A 20,722-nucleotide genomic window follows, 5' to 3' on the forward strand; every position below is an offset into this window, starting at 1 on the left:
GCCTCGCTGACCCATACACAGTGCATCCATAGTCAAGACGCGACCGGACGAAAGCCCTATAAAACTGCAGCAGACGCGCCCGATCTGCTCCCCAGGACCGATGGCTCAAACACTTCAAAATATTCAGCGCCTTCAGGGCCCGCACCTTGAGGTCTTTAAGGTGCGGCAACCACGACAACTTGGAATCAAAAGTGAGGCCCAGGAACCTCACACTGTCTCTAAAAGGAAGAATGGTGCCCCTCAGACGCAATTCAGGGGAGGTAAAAGCACGTCGAGAACGATTAAAATGGACACACACACATTTGGCTGCAGAAAAGGTAAAACCCGTCTTTGCAGTCCATGCCTCTAATCGCTTTATCGTAAGCTGCAGCTGCCGACTAGCAGTGACAAGACTGGAGGAAGAACAGAAAACAGCAAAATCGTCCACAAACAAGGAGCACTGGGCAGGACTCCGGATTGTGGACGTGATACTGTTAATGGCGACGGCAAAGAGGGTGACACTTAAAACGCTTCCCTGAGGAACACCATTCTCCTGCACGTACAAATCAGATAGCACATTACCAACCCGATATCGAAAGACGCGGCGGGAAAGAAAGGACCGAATGAAGATGGGGAGATGGCCACGAAAGCCCCACTGATGGAGTTGATTGAGGATAAGGCGGCGCCAAGTAGTGTCATACGCCTTATTAATGTCAAAGAATACACCTAGACAATGCTGGTTACGTAGGAAGGCCTGCTGGATGACCGCCTCAAGCAGGGTCAAGTTGTCTATAGTTGAACGACATCTCCGAAAGCCACACTGAGAGTGGCTAAGGAGCTGCCTGGTCTCGAGCAGCCAAACCAGGCGACGGTTGACCATGCGTTCCAATGTCTTCCCGACACAGCTCGTCAAAGCAATACTCCGATAACTACTGGGATGCATTCGGTCCTTTCCCGGTTTGAGGAGGGGAACCAAAATCGCCTCCCTCCACGAGTCAGGGAACGTGCCGGATGACCATATCATATTAAAACAATTCAGGAGTACTTCCTTGGATGGCAGCAACAAGTGCTGCAGCATGCTGTACAGGATTTGATCAGCACCTGGCGCAGTATCATGAGCCACAGACAGCGCCGAATCCAGTTCCCACATTGTGAAGGGGCAGTTGTAGGGTTCAGAATTTGGAGACCGGAAGTCCAAGTGATCCCTCTCGATAGCAGTGCGGTAGCGGCAGAAATCTGGATCACAGTTCATAGTGGCAGTAGATTCGGCAAAATACGTGGCCAGTGTCTGGGCAATGTCTCTCGGCGCCGTGAGTAGACTACCCTGATGCAGCAATGCCGTGACAGGTAGTTGGCTGCGTTTCCCGGAGATCCTCCTGATGGCTTCCCACACTTTTGTAGAACTAGTGGAGCGGGAGATGGAGTTCAAGAACGATTGCCATGACCGTCGTTTGCTCTCTTTAATCACTCGCCGGGCCTTGGCCCTTGCCACCCGAAAGGCCGCAAGATTGTCAGCTGAGGGACGGCACTTGAAGCGGCGCAGAGCTGCACGGCGGGCTCGGATGGCTGAGCGGCACTCAGTGGTCCACCAAGGGACAAGGCGCCTCTTGGGATGACTTGAGGACCGTGGGATCGACAATTCAGCAGCATGGGAGATCACGGCTGTAACATGGTCGACCCATTCGTGGACGCTGGCACGGTGTTCCAAAACAGCTAAATCGCTGAAAAGTGTCCAGTCAGCTCTGCAGAGGTTCCACCTGGGTGGCACTGGTAATGCTACAGTCTCATCCAGGAGGCGAATCCAAAGGGGGAAGTGGTCACTAGAATGGAGGTCAGCGGCAACCTCCCACAGAGCAGAATCCGCGAGTGCTGGAGAGCAAAAGGAAAGGTCAATAGCTGACGACGACCCAGAAGCAGTACAGAAATGAGTGGGAGCACCAGAGTTCAGGATGCACAGTTCTTCGGATGCCATGAGGCTTTCCAGAATGCGACCCCTGGGGCAAGTAGTCGTAGAGCCCCATAAGACATTATGAGCATTGAAGTCCCCCAGAAGGAGAAATGGGCGGGGGAGTTGGGTAATAAGGTCTGTGAGAGCCTCACAGTCTATGGCGTCCTGAGGCGGTAAGTAAACGGAACAGATTGTGAGCCTCTGCCCCACAAGAAGGTCAACTGCAACTGCTTGCAAGTCCGTAACGAGAGGGAGCTCAGATGAGTGGTGCATGTCATGGACAAAAACCGCAACACCACCCTTTGCCCTTTCCCCCATCAGATCATCTTTTCGATACACGGTATAGCCCCGTAAAGAAGGAGCATCAGTGGCCCGGAAATGTGTCTCTTGGAGACATAAGCACAAGGGGCGCTCTCGTACAAGGAGTTGTAATTCGGCCACATGCGTCCTGAACCCATTCAGGTTCCACTGTAATATGGGAGCCAGTGATCAGGGTGGCTGAATTTTCACCCTGCCCCTGTGCTTTGGAGGAGAGCCCGTACTGGCCGGAGATTTATTCCTGGGGCGAGAAGATCGCCCCCGGTCGACATCAATGTCCATCAGCTCCGATGGTGACCCAAGGGAGATGTCAGATAGTACGATGGCATCATCATCGGACTGACCGTGACTAGTCTCCTCAGGTGGCAAAACCTTCACCTTTGGCGTCTTCGTCTTGGGGGGCTTAGAATGCAGAACCTTGTCAACAGTTGGAGCTTTACTCGCCTGGGCAGAAGGTGCCATATGGGGAGGTGCAGGAAGTACCCCAATGTCAGCAACCACGGCCTTGTCCGATGTTGTGGGGAGAGTTGCAGGTTGCAAAACAACCGCAGCAGCACAAGTGCACTGGCAAATGCAGGTATTAGTGCTGACACTAGCAACCTCCGTTTGTGTAGCAACAGTGGCCAACTGTACCGGTTTCTGCAGAGTGGAAGCGAAAGATGTTGTAAACACAGGAGGCTGCATGGCCTTAAAGAGCTTCTTGGCCTCACCATAGGGGATGCGCTTAGATGTTTTGATCTCCTGTATCTTCCGTTCCTCGAGATAGATGGGGCAGACCCGGCTCCAGACAGGGTGACTCCCAGAGCAATTCACGCACTTCACAGGCAATGAACAATCGGCTCCTTCATGGGCAGGCTGACCACATTTACCACAAGTGGCTATCCCATTGCACCCCAACGTAGTATGCCCAAAGCGCTGACATTTAAAACAGCGCATTGGGTTGGGGAAATATGGCCGTACTGGCAAACGTAAGAAACCCGCTTTAACATGCTCTGGGAGTCTCGGGCGATTGAACGTGAGAATAAACGAGTCGGATTTGACCAGGTCCCCATCGACTCGTTTCATAATATGCTGCACGTCGACAATACCTTCGTCAGCCCACTCAGATTTCAACTCGTCCTTGGGGATATCCACCAAGTCCCTACATGTCACAACACCCTTACTATAGTTCAAAGTGGAGTGGAGCTCGATCTCGATAGCGTACTCTCCGAGACAGGTTGCTTTCCTAAGAGAAGTGACTTGACGGGAACTAGAAGTTTCAACTAACAGAGTCCCATTGCGCAGACGCTTCACAGATTTCAGTGTTCCTGCAATTCCCTCAAGACCCTTGTGGATGTAAAAGGGAGAAACTCTCTCAAAGCTACCTTCCTTCCGTTTGACAATCAAAAACACATTCTGGATATCAGCATGTGCTCTGTTACGACAGTCTGATAAATCTCTAGTAACACCAGGCGCTGGAGGACTCGCAGCACGAAGTCGCTTTTTCGATTGGGTGTGTTTTCCTACCAGTGGCCCACCCAATCCACTGGTAGGGGGAAACGTAGAGGTCGAAGGGTCCATTGTGGTCCCACGAGCAGCTAGGGAACTAAAGGTCCGCTCAGACAGAGCCCCGCGTGCCTGAGTAAGCCTTATACAACTGGGGTGCGGCAGGTGCCCCAGAGGTTGCCCGCTTGCGACTGTTCCACCCCAACAGCCATGCATCTTATAGGCGCGCAGCACACCATAAGATTGAGGGGTTTTTATAGAGGTTTACCTTCCTCGCAATCCAGGCGGTCAAGCCAAGATTACCATTCCCCGCAGCATACAACATTCCACCGCTGCGCCATGCGGTGGTCGCTGAAGCATGTCCGGGGTTTACGGTGACAGGAGACTGGCGGCACTGACCAGTCCCCAGCTCAGGACCCCGGGGTCGCCAAGCCCGTACTCAGCAAATGAATGCTGAGCCCCTGGGGGGCAAATGGCTGTCGATAAAGTAACAGAATCCCAGGGATCTAAGTCATGCAGTAGTGCCCGTTGCGACCAGAGTTTACATTTATATGAATATAAAAAGAACATACACCATATTCATATACATAAGGCATACTGGACAATGATCATCTACAGTGTGGATGCACTCACATCGCTCAAACTGTTACGGGAATAGGTAGACTGACTACCACGAGTAATGAGTACAGTGGGCAGGGGCACTAGAAATGTTCCATGATGCTACTCCAGGCGGGTGTAAAACGAATGTGCGCAACGGAAAATAATAAACGCTAAAATGATGATTTGGCCCTGTCTGTCTACCCCCTGTAGTTGATCTTATTATCTTTTGAATCTATTAATTACAATCTAAACATAAATGAATGATTAAGGCTACCAATACAACTAAATGATAGATGTTGTTCCTGCTTATATATTTATTGTAGATTAGATTAAACCTTTATATTACAAAGTTTACATTTCCTGAGTAAAATTACTAATCAATTGCCCAACTCTGCTTCTTATTATGACTGCACGGTCTAATATCAATAACGCGAAATGACTGACATCATCTACGTACCAAACACTGGAAGACACTACTTTCAAAGATGCTCTGCGGTGGTGTGAAACCTCAGTGGAAATAAACTAACGTGATCACAGGTGTTTAGCTTTTATAGCCCCAATAAGCTGAAGCAATTTGCGATATCACCGTATGTACTGCGCCCGGTGCGTCGAAGTGATGGTTCTCGTACTCGTCTGCGACGATGGAAGAACTCCAGCCACGAATAAACTCTTTCGAGCACTAGGACGGCAGAGGGCGGTCCTCTGACTAATACACTCTACTACTATCTTCTTCTCTCTGTGTTCTACAGACTGAAACGCGAACTCCCATTCACAAGCACGGGGTTCAGATAACGTCTCAACGTGAGTATAGGCAGAGGAAGTGCTCTCAATTACAGAACGCTGCGTACTCAACGACGACTTCCAAACCTGGAGGTGAAGTACATAATAGTATAGGATCAGAACAGTACAGTACCTGACTGTTCTAACTATAAACTCTCCTGAGAGCAAAGACAGCAAGTCCGTCTGTACCAACAGAAGCTGATATCGAGGGACCGTCACACACGGGCGCTCACAACGGAAGACCTCGTCTCTCCCCCACTGGCCTCCCAGCAAGGCTCAGCCCCCCGCCATCGTAATTCCGAAACGAATCATCTTCCCGAAACCACGGAATATTCTCGCTGTCTACAGATTCTTCCGAACGCCGACCAACCGTATTTTAGTCTTTTGTCATCCAGTGCGGAATAGTCCAGTGAAACTGTCAGAAAAAAAGCCTGTACCTTGCAAAAGGTGGAGTAGAAGATTTTATTTTTTTAACTCGTTCATATTGTTGGAAAGGCTAGAAAACCAAGTTTTGCCAACAAAATTTCTCTTGGGAAAACTTTCTGCAGTCAAAAAACTTCGAAAATTTCGGACTTTTTTCAGTTTTTTCAAAATATCTCAGTTTCATCTGCTCCTATCGCTTTGACGTCTAGTTTCTTTTTTAAAGAGCACAAAATTCTCTACAATTTTGATTCTTACCAGTTTTTTCTACTCCCAGTATCTAAGGCGCTACAGCGCGTCAAAATATACCAATTTTTCAAATTTCGAGCGAAGAATAGTTGGTGACAATTTCCACGATGCAAAGTTCCGTAGAAAAGATAAAGTTGTGACTCTCCTTTCTGCGTTCAATTCTGTAAAAGCTGGGAGCACTAAAATTACTCCTGTTGATCCTTTGCCGGCCGGAGTGGCCGTGCGTTTCTAGGCGCTACAGTCTGGAACCAAGCGACCGCTACGGTCGCAGGTTCGAATCCTGCCTCGGGCATAGATGTGTGTGATGTCCTTAGGTTAGTTAGGTTTAATTATTTCTAAGTTCTAGGTGACTGATGACCTCAGAAGTTATGTCGCATACTGCTCAGATCCGTTTGAACCATTTTTTTGTCGATCCTTTAACTCTTTTCGAAAGGATTGGTTTAATGAAACAAAGTGAAGAAGATTTAAAAGCCTTTCTGAAATATGAACTTGCTCCTTACCCAATGTCCCTAAAAATGGCTCTGAGCACTATGGGACTCAACTGCTGAGGTCATTAGTCCCCGAGAACTTAGAACTAGTTAAACCTAACTAACCTAAGGACATCACAAACATCCATGCCCGAGGCAGGATTCGAACCTGCGACCGTAACGGTCTTGCGTATCCAGACTGCAGCGCCTTTAACCGCACGGCCACTGCGGCCGGCCCCAGTGTCCCTATTCTCAGAAAAAGGCATGCGAAAAGGAACAAAATCTTCATTCTACAATGGCTTCGTTCCAGTGGAAAATGTGAAGTCAGGTGGACCGATTAAATTTTTTGTAATTGATGGAGGGTACCTTATCCACAAAGTGACTTGGACTAGAAATGTTTGCTTCAAGTCAATAGCCCAAAGCTATGTTTCTTATTTGCAATGTCATTTTGGATCTCAATTTGCTATTGTATTTGATGGGTATCCATGTGAGGGAGACAAATGTAGCACAAAGAGTGCTGAGAGGATTCGTAGGTCCAAACAACATTCTTCGGGTGACGTAGTGATTGAATCAGAGATGGTGAACCAAGTCCCTCAGGACAACGTCTTGTACAACGAACGATACATGATGCGTTTGATCACACTTCTTAAGAAGGAATTTCTGGAGTGTAGCATTGAAGTGCACCAGGCACAAGAAGATGCTGACGTTATGATTGTAACATCTGCCATTTCAAGAACCAAAGATTCTGGAAGTGTTGTCATAGGAGAAGATGTTGACCTGCTTGTGCTCATGACTGGTTTGGGGCAAGGCATTGAAAACTTATTTTTCTTAAAGCCAGGAAGAGAAATGCAGAAGACAAGTGGTTTTCCACTGCATCTTACAAGTTTGACAGTGAATATATTCTGTTCACTCACGCCTTTAGCGGATGCGATCCAACATCTGCTTTTTTTGCTCAAGGAAAAATTAAGTGCTCCAATATTGTTGCAAAAAATGAAAACCTAACCTCAGCGCTTTGCACGTTCAATAAATCACATGGTACCCGTGAAGAAATAATAACTGCAGGAGAACAGCTTACTATTGCATTGCATAGTGGAAGTGTCAGCAGTTCCCACACACTAGACCATTTGCGGTACCAGCTATTCGCCAAGTCTGCCACAAAAAGCAAACTGAATCTTGCACGGTTGCCACCTACACAAGATGCTGCACAACATCATTCGTTGCGAACTTACCAACAAGTCCAAAGTTGGATGGGAAACTGCGAACCTCCTGAGAAATGGGGCTGGAATCACAGTGACCACGGTCCAATACCCGTTATAATGAGCCAAGATCCAGCACCTGAAGCACTTCTTCACATTGTTTCATGCTCATGCAAGCTGAACTGTGGCGGAGCGTGCTCCTGCAGAAAAGTGGGTTTGAAATGTTCTTCAATTTGCAAGAAATGAGTTGGTGTCAACTGTGAAATCGTGCCAAAATTTTTATATTCAGACAGTGAAGAAGATGTTATGGAAGATGTTGAGGAAACCGCTGACGAAATCAACGAACTTGCTGAGGTTGACTCGCTGTTTAAAGAAGAGGTCAATCTGGGATCAACTCTATGTACAAACCCTGAATCCGTAACTCAGGGTATTTCTGGTGACACTGAGGAACCTTGCCCATCAAAATGTTGGAAGTGATGCTCATATCTGTCTCAAGTGCGCCTAAGTGCAATATTACAAGTATTACACACCCAGAACTGTCAACATTTTTTAGTAACTGACAATGCATTTTAATTGTAATAAAGCTACTTATTTTTAGTGTCAACTGTGTGGCTTTTATACACAAGAATAATTATCTACCTAATTAGGTTGCCTATTGCAGCTAATAATAGTTCAGTTTCCTGAGACAATTTATTTTGTGTGTGTGTGTGTGTGTGTGTGTGTGTGTGTGTGTGTGTGTGTGTGTGTGTGTGTGCTTATGTCTCTTAATTATGTATTTTTATATTTATAGTTTTATAAATACCAGGGCTGAGGTGGCCCATAGTGAACTTCAGGTAGTGATGTAATAACCACAATAGTTGGGTACCCAGCAATCCCCCTGTTGCATAAAGAGTAATTGAATACCTGAAAGTGAGGTGGTAAATTCCAACTTATATGATGTATAATGTATTTATACTACACAAACAGAAACTGAAAAAATAGTGTTCAAAATTAGGTATCTTGCCACTATGCTCAAAATTTGAAAAATTGGTATTTTTTGAGGCGCTGTAGCGCCTTAGATATTGGGAGTAGAAAAAAATGGCAAGAATCAAATTTGTTGAGAATTTTGTGCTCTTTAAAAAAGAAACTAGACGTCAAAGCGATAGGAGCAAATGAAACTGAGATACTTTGAAAAAACTGAAAAAAGTCCGAAATTTTCGAAGTTTTTTGATTGCAGAAAGTTTTCCCATGCGAAATTTTGTTGGCAAAACTCGGTTTTCCAATATTTCCAACCATACGAACGAGTTGAAAAAGTAAGCTCTTCTACCCCACCTTTTGCAAGGTATATCAACTATTTGACTGGACTAGAAAGTTTGCATGGAAATACCTATACTTATATAATGGTACGCTTCTGGGCAAAAATACTTGGAAATAACCCAGCCTGCGTGGTTTCTGAGGTGACGCTTCCTCGTTCCTCTCAGTTGTGTCTAAGAGTTTCGTAGTTTCCGAAGTGTAACCCTTCCCGTCCGGCTACAACACCGGCCAGTCGCGACTCTATTGTGCTCCACAGCTCAGGAGCCACGACGCCCGTCTAGCTATTTCCTGTGTTTAAGCAGGACCAACACCTGTGCGGGCCTTCCAGCCAGAGCTTGAGTTCTGCTTGCCGTTTCATCTCCACTGGCGTTCCAAACTCTACTAGCGTAGGCAATCATTCATTATGCCGTTCTGATAATAAAGACACTCTGTCACCTTTCATGCAATAAGCGTTAACAATTATTTACAAGGCTTACATGACAATATCAGTCTCCTTTAAATATTCATATACAGGGTGGTCCATTGATCGTGACTGGGCCAAATGTCTCACGAAATAAGCGTCAAACGAAAAAATTACAAAAAACGAAACTTGTCTAGCTTGAAGGGGGAAACCAGATGGCGCTACGGTTGGTCCGCTAGATGGCGCTGCCATAGGTCAAACGGATATCAACTGCGTTTTCTTAAATAGGAATCACCATTTTTATTACATATTCGTGTAATACGTAAAGAAATATGAATGTTTTAGTTGGCCCACTTTTTTCGCTTTGTGACAGATGGCGCTGTAATAGTCACAAATGTATAAGTATGTGGTATTCTAAGTAGGCTGTTTAGGTTTTTATATTGGTAACGCCACGTAGCGCTCTGTATGAAAATCACTGGCTGTGCTGAGTGCAGTATATGGCTGGTTTGCGTTGTTGTTGGCTGTTGTAGTGTTGGGCAGTTGGCTGTTAAGCGCGTAGCGTTGCGCGGTTGGAGGTGAGCCGCCAGCAGTGGCGGATGTGGGGAGAGAAAAGGCGGAGTTTTGAAATTTGTAAGACTGGATGTCATGAACTGCTATATATATTATGACTTTTGAACACTATTAAGGTAAATACATTGCTTGTTCTCTATCAAAATCTTTCATTTGCTAACTATGCCTATCAGTAGTTAGTGCCTTCAGTAGTTTGAATCTTTTATTTAGCTGGCAGTAGTGGCGCTCGCTGTATTGCAGTAGTTCGAGTAACGAAGATTTTTTGTGAGGTAAGTGATTTGTGAAAGGTATAGGTTAATGCTAGTTATGGCCATTCTTTTGTAGGGATTTTTGAAAGTCAGATTGCGTTGTCCTAAAAATATTGTGTGTGAGTTTAGTGTTGATCAGAATAGGTAAAGAGCGAAATGTCTGAGTGCGTTCAGTTCTGGTCAGCTGTTTGAAAATCAGATAATGTAACAGGTTTATCAGCACAGTAATTAATTAATTTTTCTAAGGGGACGTTTCAGTATCACGAAAATTTCCGCCAGTGCGGACGGTATTTGCTTCCTGATACATTACCCATGTTAAAATTGACCGTTTACCAACTGCTTACGCTTCACTCTCTCGTGATCGTTTAGCTCAACACGACTCAACTTCAACAAGCGATTCCCTAAATGCGCCAGATGCAGTTGTATCCTATCGATCTTCCTGTTTGTAGGTTGGCTGTCTTCCAGAAAGGAAAGATTTCGTTGCACCTCATCGATTGCAGCTGAAATGATATGAGGAGAGCCACCAAATAACTCTCCAATGTTATCTGCCGCAAGACTCAGCGGCCCGTCCAACACCACACGCGACCTGACCGCCAACTGCAGGATGCTGCCCGCGGCTGGAAGTCGACGATCTTTCATCCCTTAAAGTAGAAATTCTTTTTTTAAATGCGAGATTCTGGGACACACTCTGAAATCCATGTAAGCAACAGCCCCCTAAAACAACACCGACGTATGAGTACAATACCTTGAAAAGGAGAAATATTTTCGTACAACACAAGGAACAACAAATGACGTGAAAGAATAGACAACTCTAACCCCCCCATACCAAACATAACGTACGGCGTCTGCCGCCCCTACCAGTCGCGGCATGGTGACTCAAGTAAAGTTGATCGTTTCATGCTTACCACGGCAGAGTGCCACCGTTTATGTGTGAACCATTAGTTGGATCTGTTTGGTGAGTTTAAAGAGCCCAGGAGGTTAAGGCATGTTTGCCAAAAATGGTTCTTCCTGCTTATACTTCTGTGTCTTTCTAAAGCTGGCACTCTTATTACTAAGTTTAAGACCTATTACTTATCAATACAAACTGCCGAACCTTACATTGATCCAGAGTCATTAGCTACTACACTTGCTGTGAAATTTTGTTATGATAGCCGTCTGTTTTAGCTCTCAGCTTACTTTGAATTTTGGGCAATTGTATAGTTAGTAAAGGTTGTGTCAGAGTTTCTGCTGACGTGTACTGGTTGAAGTACATTTCAATTGCATGTACTTCAACTTATAGTGAATTTTGGGCAACTGTATATTTATTAAGGGTTATTGTTAATGTTTGGTTGCAATACACGGGTGGGCATTTATGTTGAAATTTTATACCCTCCCAGTAGGTCTGTTTGAGGGACTGTGTATTTTATTGCTTAAGGGATTTTCTTATTGAGGAGTATGCGTTGCTAAGCGGCCTTTCCACAGCTACAGACGGTGGCGCATCTTGTGGTCATTCCCTTATTTGAATGAATGTTGTCCAATTGTGTAGCCATTACTTAAGCGTTCAGTTTGTTAGTACATTTAAATACTCTTATTGTAATTCGGTAAGCTGTAAAAATTGTTTGTCGAACCCGCTTGCGGTCACGCCCAGTTGATGTGACTTTTTGTTTTGGTAACTCTGTACTTCCGATTTTCATGTGCTGCTCTTAATGGTGCAATAGTTAAGGTTGTGTTTTTAAAGATTTGATCCTGTTCAAGCTGCGATGACAGTTGTGAATTTTTTAATAAGTTTTAAATTGTAATGTTAATGTTGATGTAAAGTAATGAAGTGTATAGTGTGAAATAACGAATGACAAATATGCTGATCCACCTTCCATGTTTTTCCCTGAAGGCTATCCCAAACCTAGTTGTGAGGTAGCAATTGGTATGGTATACGCAGAGCGTGGCTATGTTCTGTTTGGCAGAGGGCTTAGATTTGTCTACCCTTCCACTTTTTTTGTTGTTTCTTGTGATCATTGCAAGAACATATTTCTTATTTTCAAGGTTCGTACTCCTACGTTCGTGTTGTTTTCAGGGTTCCGTTGCTTGGAATGGATTCTAGAGCGTGTCCCAGAATCTCGCATTTAAAAGAAGAATTTCTATTACGAGTTGAAAGCTTGTCAACTTCCAGCTGAAGGTAGCATTCTGGAATTGGTGACCAGGTCTGTCTGTCGGAAGATATCATTGGGAAGGTCGGTGCCTCTCATCATATCATTTCTGCTGCGTTGGATTGGGTATAGAGCAATCTTTTCTTTCTAGTAGTTAGATAACCTACAACTAGATACGTCGATATGATTCTTGCGCATCTGGCACCAAATTGCCACAACAATTGGACAGTTGACTCAAATTCTTTGTCCCGTTTTCTTTTTTTATGTGTTTGGATCCTGAATAATGTTGCTGGCACTTTTATTTCGTATTTCATCACACTAAAAGTAACACACACAAACGCAGCTATGCTAATGAAATACACAAATTTCATACAGCAGCACTAACCAAACACTGCTGGACACATTCACACTTGCGTTTTTGCTTGACCTCAGTTTTTGATGAACGAAGAGGACTGAGTATCAATTGTCGAGGCTAAATCGAATGAAGTCTTTTTACTTCCTTAAACAGTTAGACACAAAAACTAAACAGTTCAAGCTCTCCAGGATGAACGGCGCCCGCTGGATGGTGGGAAAACGGAAGGCTCCTCTCGGTCCTGCTGTGGGAATTCTGAATCTGGGTTGAATCTCAGGAGGCATCCCACAGGACATGCTCGTACCACCTTAATTCCTATTTTCGTCCTGCAAGTGACTTAGCACAGACTACATGTCGACAACGACGACAACAACACAAAACTTCAAATTCCTTTAACATAAACATGAGGGCTTACAATTAATTAACCAGGTTAATATATTCAGTCTGCCCTTTCTTACTGTCTGAGCATGTCCTTTAAGGCCTATGATGTGCGAAGCCAACTCCAGGAACCCAACAACTTAACACAACTACATGTTCATATATCACAGATCCCAAGGGCGGTAGTTCTTAATTTCATCATTCACGTAACTTAAATTGCAGGAGAAGCAGAGCTAAGGCTTTATAAATAAAACTTTTAAAACTTACTATACTTAATAAAAGGCTTGAGAGTGGTCAAGCTGGTAACTACTCTGCTCAAATACGTATAAGTTACTGCCACACAGGCAACCCAGCACGCCCAGAGAATCACAAAATCAGCTACAGATGACAGTAAGCTTAACCATAACCGGACGTGGCAGCGCAAGCATTGGCAAATACCGGTTCCAATGGTTCAAATGGCCCTAAGCACTATGGGACTTAACATCTGAGGACAACAGTCCCCTAGAGTTAGAACTACTCAAACCCAACTAACCTAAGGACAGCACACGCATCCACGCCCGAGGCAGGATTCGAACCTGCGACCGTAGCAGCAGCGCGGTTCCGGACTGAAGTGTCTAGAACCGCTCGGCCACAGCTGCCGGTACAAATACAGGAAAGGCTTTCGCAGAATTGACCGAAGTGTGCAGCGCAGAACAAGTCAAGTAAGACAATGCAACCGTACTTAAATGAGTATTTATGGTGAAGTATTCATAATTAAAATAACTATCTACTATGGTGCACCACTTCACTATTCTATACAAGCGAAGCGCTGTACTACACACTAAACTTGCTCCGCAGTAACAGCCGCCACAAAAAGCGAAGAAAAACGCTGTAAAAACCTTTAAAATCAACTCAACAAAACCATTACCAGTCACAAACAAGACAAGTTGATCTAAGAACGCCTTGGACTGTCGGGAACAATTAACCATGCGACAACACGCCACAGGGACACAATGATGTTCCACACTCCAAGCTTCGCCGTTCTAGAACTTATACCAAGGCGGCAGGCCACCATTTTTGATTAATTCAATAACACGAAGAAGACAGACAAAATCGACACGTTCCACATTCTTGAGAGGTGGACATTAACTCAGTAACGGTCGTTTCCGTCACTTTACGACGGCAAGTGCGCGTTTAACACTCCTTTGTAAATAATTGACTTAAAACAACTATTGTTGCTGTCGTAGGCGGACCTTACAGTACTCCACACCGGCAGCACCACACAGCTTCCTGACGGCGGCGTGATACATCGACATTTCCTTTTTATAACTTGAAGTAAACGTTTTCGAGTCGTCTTTCAACGTTTCAAGGAACCGCTAACCACCGTCCTGACAACGGTGAAGCTACACACAATAGAGAGTGACCGACCACTGATTACTACCACGCTTGGCACCACTGGAGCCTGTACCTTGACTGTGGCGAATGCAATAACCAGAAACAGCGACCAACAACAGTAGGACTGTATATACGAGGTGCATTCAAGTTCTAAGGCCTCCGATTTTTTTTTCTAATTAACTACTCACCCGAAATCGATGAAACTGGCGTTACTTCTCGACGTAATCGCCTTGCAGACGTACACATTTTTCACAACGCTGACGCCATGATTCCATGGCAGCGGCGAAGGCTTCTTTAGGAGTCTGTTTTGACCACTGGAAAATCGCTGAGGCAATAGCAGCGGAGAGTGTCTTTCATTGTTGGAAAAAGCCACAAGTCACTAGGAGCCAGGTCAGGTGAGTAGGGAGCATGAGGAATCACTTCAAAGTTGTTATCACGAAGAAACTGTTGCGCAACGTTAGCTCGATGTGCGGGTGCGTTGTCTTGGTGAAACAGCACACGTGCAGCCCTTCCCGGACGTTTTTGTTGCAGTGCAGGAAGGAATTTGTTCTTCAAAACATTTTCGTAGGATGCACCTGTTACCGTAGTGTCCTTTGGAACGCAATGGGTAAGAATTACGCCCTCACTGTCCCAGAATATGGACACCATCATTTTTTCAGCATTGGCGGTTACCCGAAATTTTTTTGGTGGCGGTGAATCTGTGTGCTTCCATTGAGCTGACCGGCGCTTTGTTTCTGGATTGAAAAATGGCATCCACGTCTCATCCGTTGTCACAACCGACGAAAACAAAGTCCCATTCGTGCTGTCGTTGCGCGTCAACATTGCTTGGCAACATGACACACGGGCAGCCGTGTGGTTGTCCGTCAGCATTCGTGGCACCCACCTGGATGACACATTTCACATTTTCACGTCGTCATGCAGGATTGTGTGCACAGAACCCACAGAAATGCCAACTCTGGAGGCGATCTGTTCAACATTCATTCGGCGACCCCCCAAAACAATTCTCTCCACTTTCTCGATCATGTCGTCAGACCGGCTTGTGCGATCCGGAGGTTGTTTCGGTTGGTTGTCACACGACGTTCTGCCTTCATTAAACTGTCGCACCCACGAACGCACTTTCGACACATCCATAACTCCATCACCACATGTCTCCTTCAACTGTCGATGAATTTCAATTGGTTTCACACCACGCAAATTCAGAAAACGAATGATTGCACGCTGTTCAAGTAAGGAAAACGTCGCCATTTTAAGTATTTAAAACAGTTCTCATTCTCGCCGCTGGCGGTAAAATTCCATCCGCCGTACGGTGCTGCCATCTCTGGGACATATTGACAATGAATGCGGCCTCATTTCAAAACAATGCGCATGTTTCTATCTCTTTCCAGTCCGGAGAAAAAAAATCGGAGGCCTTAGAACTTGAATGCACCTCGTACAATGACGTGTCTAGTAACACCAGACTGCAGAGCTTATCACTGGATTACAGCAGAGCTATCAAGACGCACAACCCTGACCAACACCAACTCTACCTCGTTGCTGTAGTGCCCCTATCCAAGCTGTGCTCGGTGCTCGGTCGGGAACTATGAACCGGCCCAAGCGTGTACCGTACCTTGCGGCCACCGTGGACGCCGCTAGCACCACCGCACAGCAATACGCGCACATAGGTTGTCAAACACTACACAGAGGAACTACACAAGCAGGTGCGATGGTGCTAATTCCAAATTGCCGAGGGAGGAGAGCAACTGGCGCAAGTGTCACGTACACGGTTATCATAATCATGGAGGTCGGCTTACGTTGGATAAGCTTCGCACGACACTGCGTATTGCCAAATTTTTTAAGGCTACGGTTCATCATCGCAATCGGATCACCACAGTGATAAATATAACTCTTTCATCCAACGCTGTGGTGTAGGACAATGGTTAGCGTACAAACCTGTCTTAAAGAAGATCGTAGCACTGAAACTGAACTTTCTCTGTCTTGAATTTGCTCGCAGAGCTCAGCTTTAATAGCCGTGAAACAAGTGGTCGTGATTTTCTTTCTGCCGCAGGTTTTCGACCGCCGTTTTCGCGTATACACTGCACATTGTGAGGATGTGGCTATTTGGTACATTAATTTAAATTCAAGGAAACAAAACGTGTCGTCTGCCGCAGTTGAGTCATTCGACACTTGAAATCAGCCATCGACACAGCACCTCGAACTTGCGACATATGCCAACATTGATAAAAATCATTCAGCAACCAAGAGTGCACAAAATATTTCATCATTTAAGACAATCAGCTTCAACAGACTTTTCTGTCATCTTCAGGTCTTAAAAATCTTTTTGTTGTAAAACATGTTCATTTTACGCTGATCCTCATGCACGAGATGTCAAATGGAGGTTCAGCATGAAATGAATATGTTTCACAATAAAAAGATTTTCAAGACTTGAAGATGACAGCAAAATCAGTTGAAACCGGTTGTCTTAAAGAAAGCAATATTTTATGTGACCTTGGCTGTTGAATGATTTTTAACAGTTAAAACAGAGAGCCCTTCAGTATCCTGAAAATGAGAAAACTCGATCAACACCGCTCTGCAGTACACATCAACAGCGTTTATGAAGTGACCCACCATGTTTGTGGCCTCCTATAACCGATCGGTAGACGGCAATCGATGTGACAACACTGTAGTGGCAAGTGAAAGATGTCAACTATCAAGTAATTTTAATTGAGTATAGTACGCATTTTTTCTGATTTGTAGATCGATGGCCTACAAGAATTTTGTGGAAGGAAACGTTATCTGCAATAGTCTGTTGTAATGGATAACTACACAGCCTACAATGGACAATTTTTTCTTTTACAGAATTACTGATAATGGCACACGGCCATTATTAAATGCTACAAGACAAGCTGGAAACAAAAGACATATATTGTACAATGATTTTATCCATACTGGATGAGAGGTCGTGGTTGTGAATGTCAATGTTAAAAAATATATCGGTTCAACCACTTGTTTATAGTGTAAAACACTAAGATTGACGCGTTTCGGAAGTCAAGCTTCCATCATCAGAATAATAAAAAGTAAAAGAACCTGTTAAAACTCGCTAAAATGGAAGATGCACCAGGTACAACAAAATTGATAATAAAATTAAAACAGCGTTGCTACTTCCCTTGTTGCAGCCGTGGAGATACACCTTGGAAGACACGGCTGCAACAAGGGAAGTAGCCACGATGTTTTAATTTTATTATCAGTTTTGTTGTGCCTGTTGCAAGTTCCATTTTAGTGAGTTTTATAAAGTTCTTTTACTTTTTATTATTCTGATGATGGAAGCTTGACTTCCGAAACGCGTCAATCTTAGTGTTTTACACTATAAACAAGTGGTTGAGCCGATATATTTTTTAACATATTGTACAAGTCTAATAACATGAAGTAAGCCAGCAGTTCTAGGCGCATCAATCCGGAACCGATCGACTGCTACGGTCGCAGGTTCGAAACGTGCCTCGGGCGTGGATGTGTGTGATGTCTTTAGGTTAGTTACGGAGATGATAAACTCCAGTGGAAGACTCTGCAGGAGAGACGCTCAGTGGCTCGGTACGGGCTTTTGTTGAAGTTTCGAGCACATACCTTCACCGAGGAGTCAAGCAGTATATTGCTCCCTCATACGTATATCTCGCGAGGAGACCATGAGGATAAAATCTGAGAGATTAGAGCCCACACAGAGGCATACCGACAATCTTTCTTTCCACGAACAAGCCGGCCGCTGGTGGCCGAGCGGTTCTAGGCGCTTCAGTCTGGAACCGCGCGACCGCTGCGGTCGCAGGTTCGAATCCTGCCTCGGGCATGGACGTGTGTGATGTCCTTAGGTTAGTTAGGTTTAAGCAGTTCTAAGTTCTAGGGGACTGATGACCTCAGATGTTAAGTCCCAAAGTGCTCAGAGCCATTTGAACCATTTTCTGAACAAAGTGAGGAATTTATACCATGACATTCATGCTATTTTCTCAAAGCTTGTAGTAGTAGTAATAGTAGTTATTGTTGTGATCTTCTGTTCGAAAGCTAATTTGGTGCAGCTTTCCACACTAGGCTGTCTTGTGCAAGTCTCTTCACCTCTGAATGACTACTGCAACCGCATTCGTTTTAATCTCCTTACGACGAGGGTTGTACCAGAAGTAAGGTTCCCAATGAGCTACAGCCTCGAGGGAAAGTGCTACAATAAATATGACAACAATGCCATGCGCAGTGGTTCCCCCACTCTCGAGCCTGCTCGTCCACGATTCGCTACGTCGCTCAGTGTTGGCTTGGCAGCTGTCAGACATGGAAGTGTTGATCGCCACTCCCGCCAAGTGCGAGGTTCGAGCAGTAATCCGGTTTTTCCATGCAAGTTACCGCCCATGGAGATTCATCAGCAACTGACTGAGGTTTATGGTGAGAAGTGCATGTCCGTTCAGCACGTCCGCAAATAGTGCAAGGCTTTTGCTGAGGGTCGCACGGAAGTTCACGATGAAGAATGGAATGAAAGACCGCTGGTTACAGATGCTATTGTCCAGAAGATCAACAGTGAGCTGCTCAAAGATCAGAGTGTCACTGTCTGTGAACTTGTTGAACACGTTCCTGAAGCTTCCTACCGCACAATTGAAAGAACTTTAATTGTGTGGTCACTGGGTTACCCGGATGCTGACTAACTGACACAAGGAGCAACGTCTTGACTGTGCTCGCAAGTGTCTTCAACAATGTAAGGGAGGAGGCAACAAGGAGAAGTTAGTGGACTCTATCATCACGGGAGATGGAACGTGGGTGTTTCATTACACCCCCGAAACAAAACTCTGGTTCAGCGCCACAAAGGAAATTCAAATAAACGCAGTCGGCAGGGGAGGTTAAGGCGACTGTGTTTTGGGATCGGAAGGGGGTACTCCTCATCGATTTCATGTAACCTGGGACGACGATAAACTCAGACAGATATTGTGAAACACTGACCAAACTCTGGCGAGCAATCCAGAATCGCTGGAGAGGATTACTGAAGTAGAGAGTCGTGCTTCTTCACGACAACGCTCGACCCCACGTCGCTCGTCAAACACAGGAGCTTTTGAAGAAATTTGGGTGGACTGTTATGTCCCATCCCCCCATATAGCCCGGAATTAGCCCCCAGCGATTATCACCTCTTCACCAAGCTAAAGGAACACATAGGTGGCAAGTGCTTCAAGAGCGACGATGAAGTCCGAAAAGAGGTCACACGCTTCCTCAACAGGTTCGCAGGAGACGTCTTTGACATAGGAATATAAAAGCTGGAGCACCGCCTTCAAATGCGTGTCAAAAAAATGGAGACTATGTTAAAAAATAGACCAAAGTGTTTCGACGGTGTATAAATTAATAACAATAAACAATTTTTTCTATTTGTAGAAAATATGGGAGCCTTACTTTTGGCGCAACTCTCATGTATTCGAGCCTTGGCCTGGCTCTACAGTTGCCTTGCTCCATTCTTCCTCCTTTTACCAAACTAACGTTTCCTTGATGTTCCAGGAGGTTACCCAATCTCCTATTTTCGGAAAATTAAGCCACAATTTTCTTTTTTCCCCATTTCGTTTCAGTTCCTCTTTACTACTTATTCTATCTTCCCACCTAATTTCCAAATAATCTGTACCACCATATTTCTAAAGCTTCTATTCAGAACCGCTTACCGTCCACATTTCACTTCTGTTCGAGGCTACAGTCAAGAAAATACCCGCGGAAAAGACTTCCTAACACTCAAATTTACATTCGACGTTAACAAACTCCAGAAACATTCTTGCAATTGCCAGTCTACATTTTATATCCTCTCTACTTCGGCCACCGTCAGTTATTTTCAACATTTTAAAATTGCCTCCACGGCCAGACCAGACTCTCGCATCTAGATTTGATCCCCCGCACTCTCTGAGGTGCATCGCTGCCGTGCAGACAGTGGAGGAGGTTTCCAGGACAAAACGAGCAAACACAACCGGAGGCCTGGGGCTCGGAGGCAGCGATAGGGGGACACCAGAACGAATAAGGGGCAAACGAAGCCCGAGATTCCGTCGATATTAACCGACTTGTAATTGGGTGACGATCTTTGCATTCGTATGAGGCTGCGGGTTCGAGCCGGGATCATTTATATGTCGGGGAGCGCGGGTCCCAGCGCGCGCCGATAACGCAGGCCGCTGCCTGCGCCGCGACCAGGTTAGGTTAGGGGAGCCCGTGCGCCGACTGGTAAACAGCCGCGGCCTCATAACTGATTCCCCAAATTATGCGAGGGGCGCCGGCACGGGCTTTCGCTCCCCGCGTTCCGCCAGGGTTCGTCTGGTCTGCGTTCCTCTTAGAACCTCTGCAGCTCGAGGTGCGTCCGCAGAGTTTCAAAGCAAACTAATCTACCTTCCGCGTTCGCTGCGACACTAAGGTTATCTGTTTATAATTCTGGCAGCTATAGTACTATTAACGTTCGTGTTTGGACAAATGTCCGCCCCAGTAGCTGAGTGGTCAGCGTGACGGATTGCCGTCCTCTGGGCCCGGGTTCGATTCCCGGCTGGGTCGGAGATTTTCTCTGCTCAGGGACTGGGTGTTGT

Source organism: Schistocerca piceifrons, chromosome 4 (genome assembly GCF_021461385.2).
Source record: "Schistocerca piceifrons isolate TAMUIC-IGC-003096 chromosome 4, iqSchPice1.1, whole genome shotgun sequence".
Classification (NCBI taxonomy): domain Eukaryota; kingdom Metazoa; phylum Arthropoda; class Insecta; order Orthoptera; family Acrididae; genus Schistocerca; species Schistocerca piceifrons.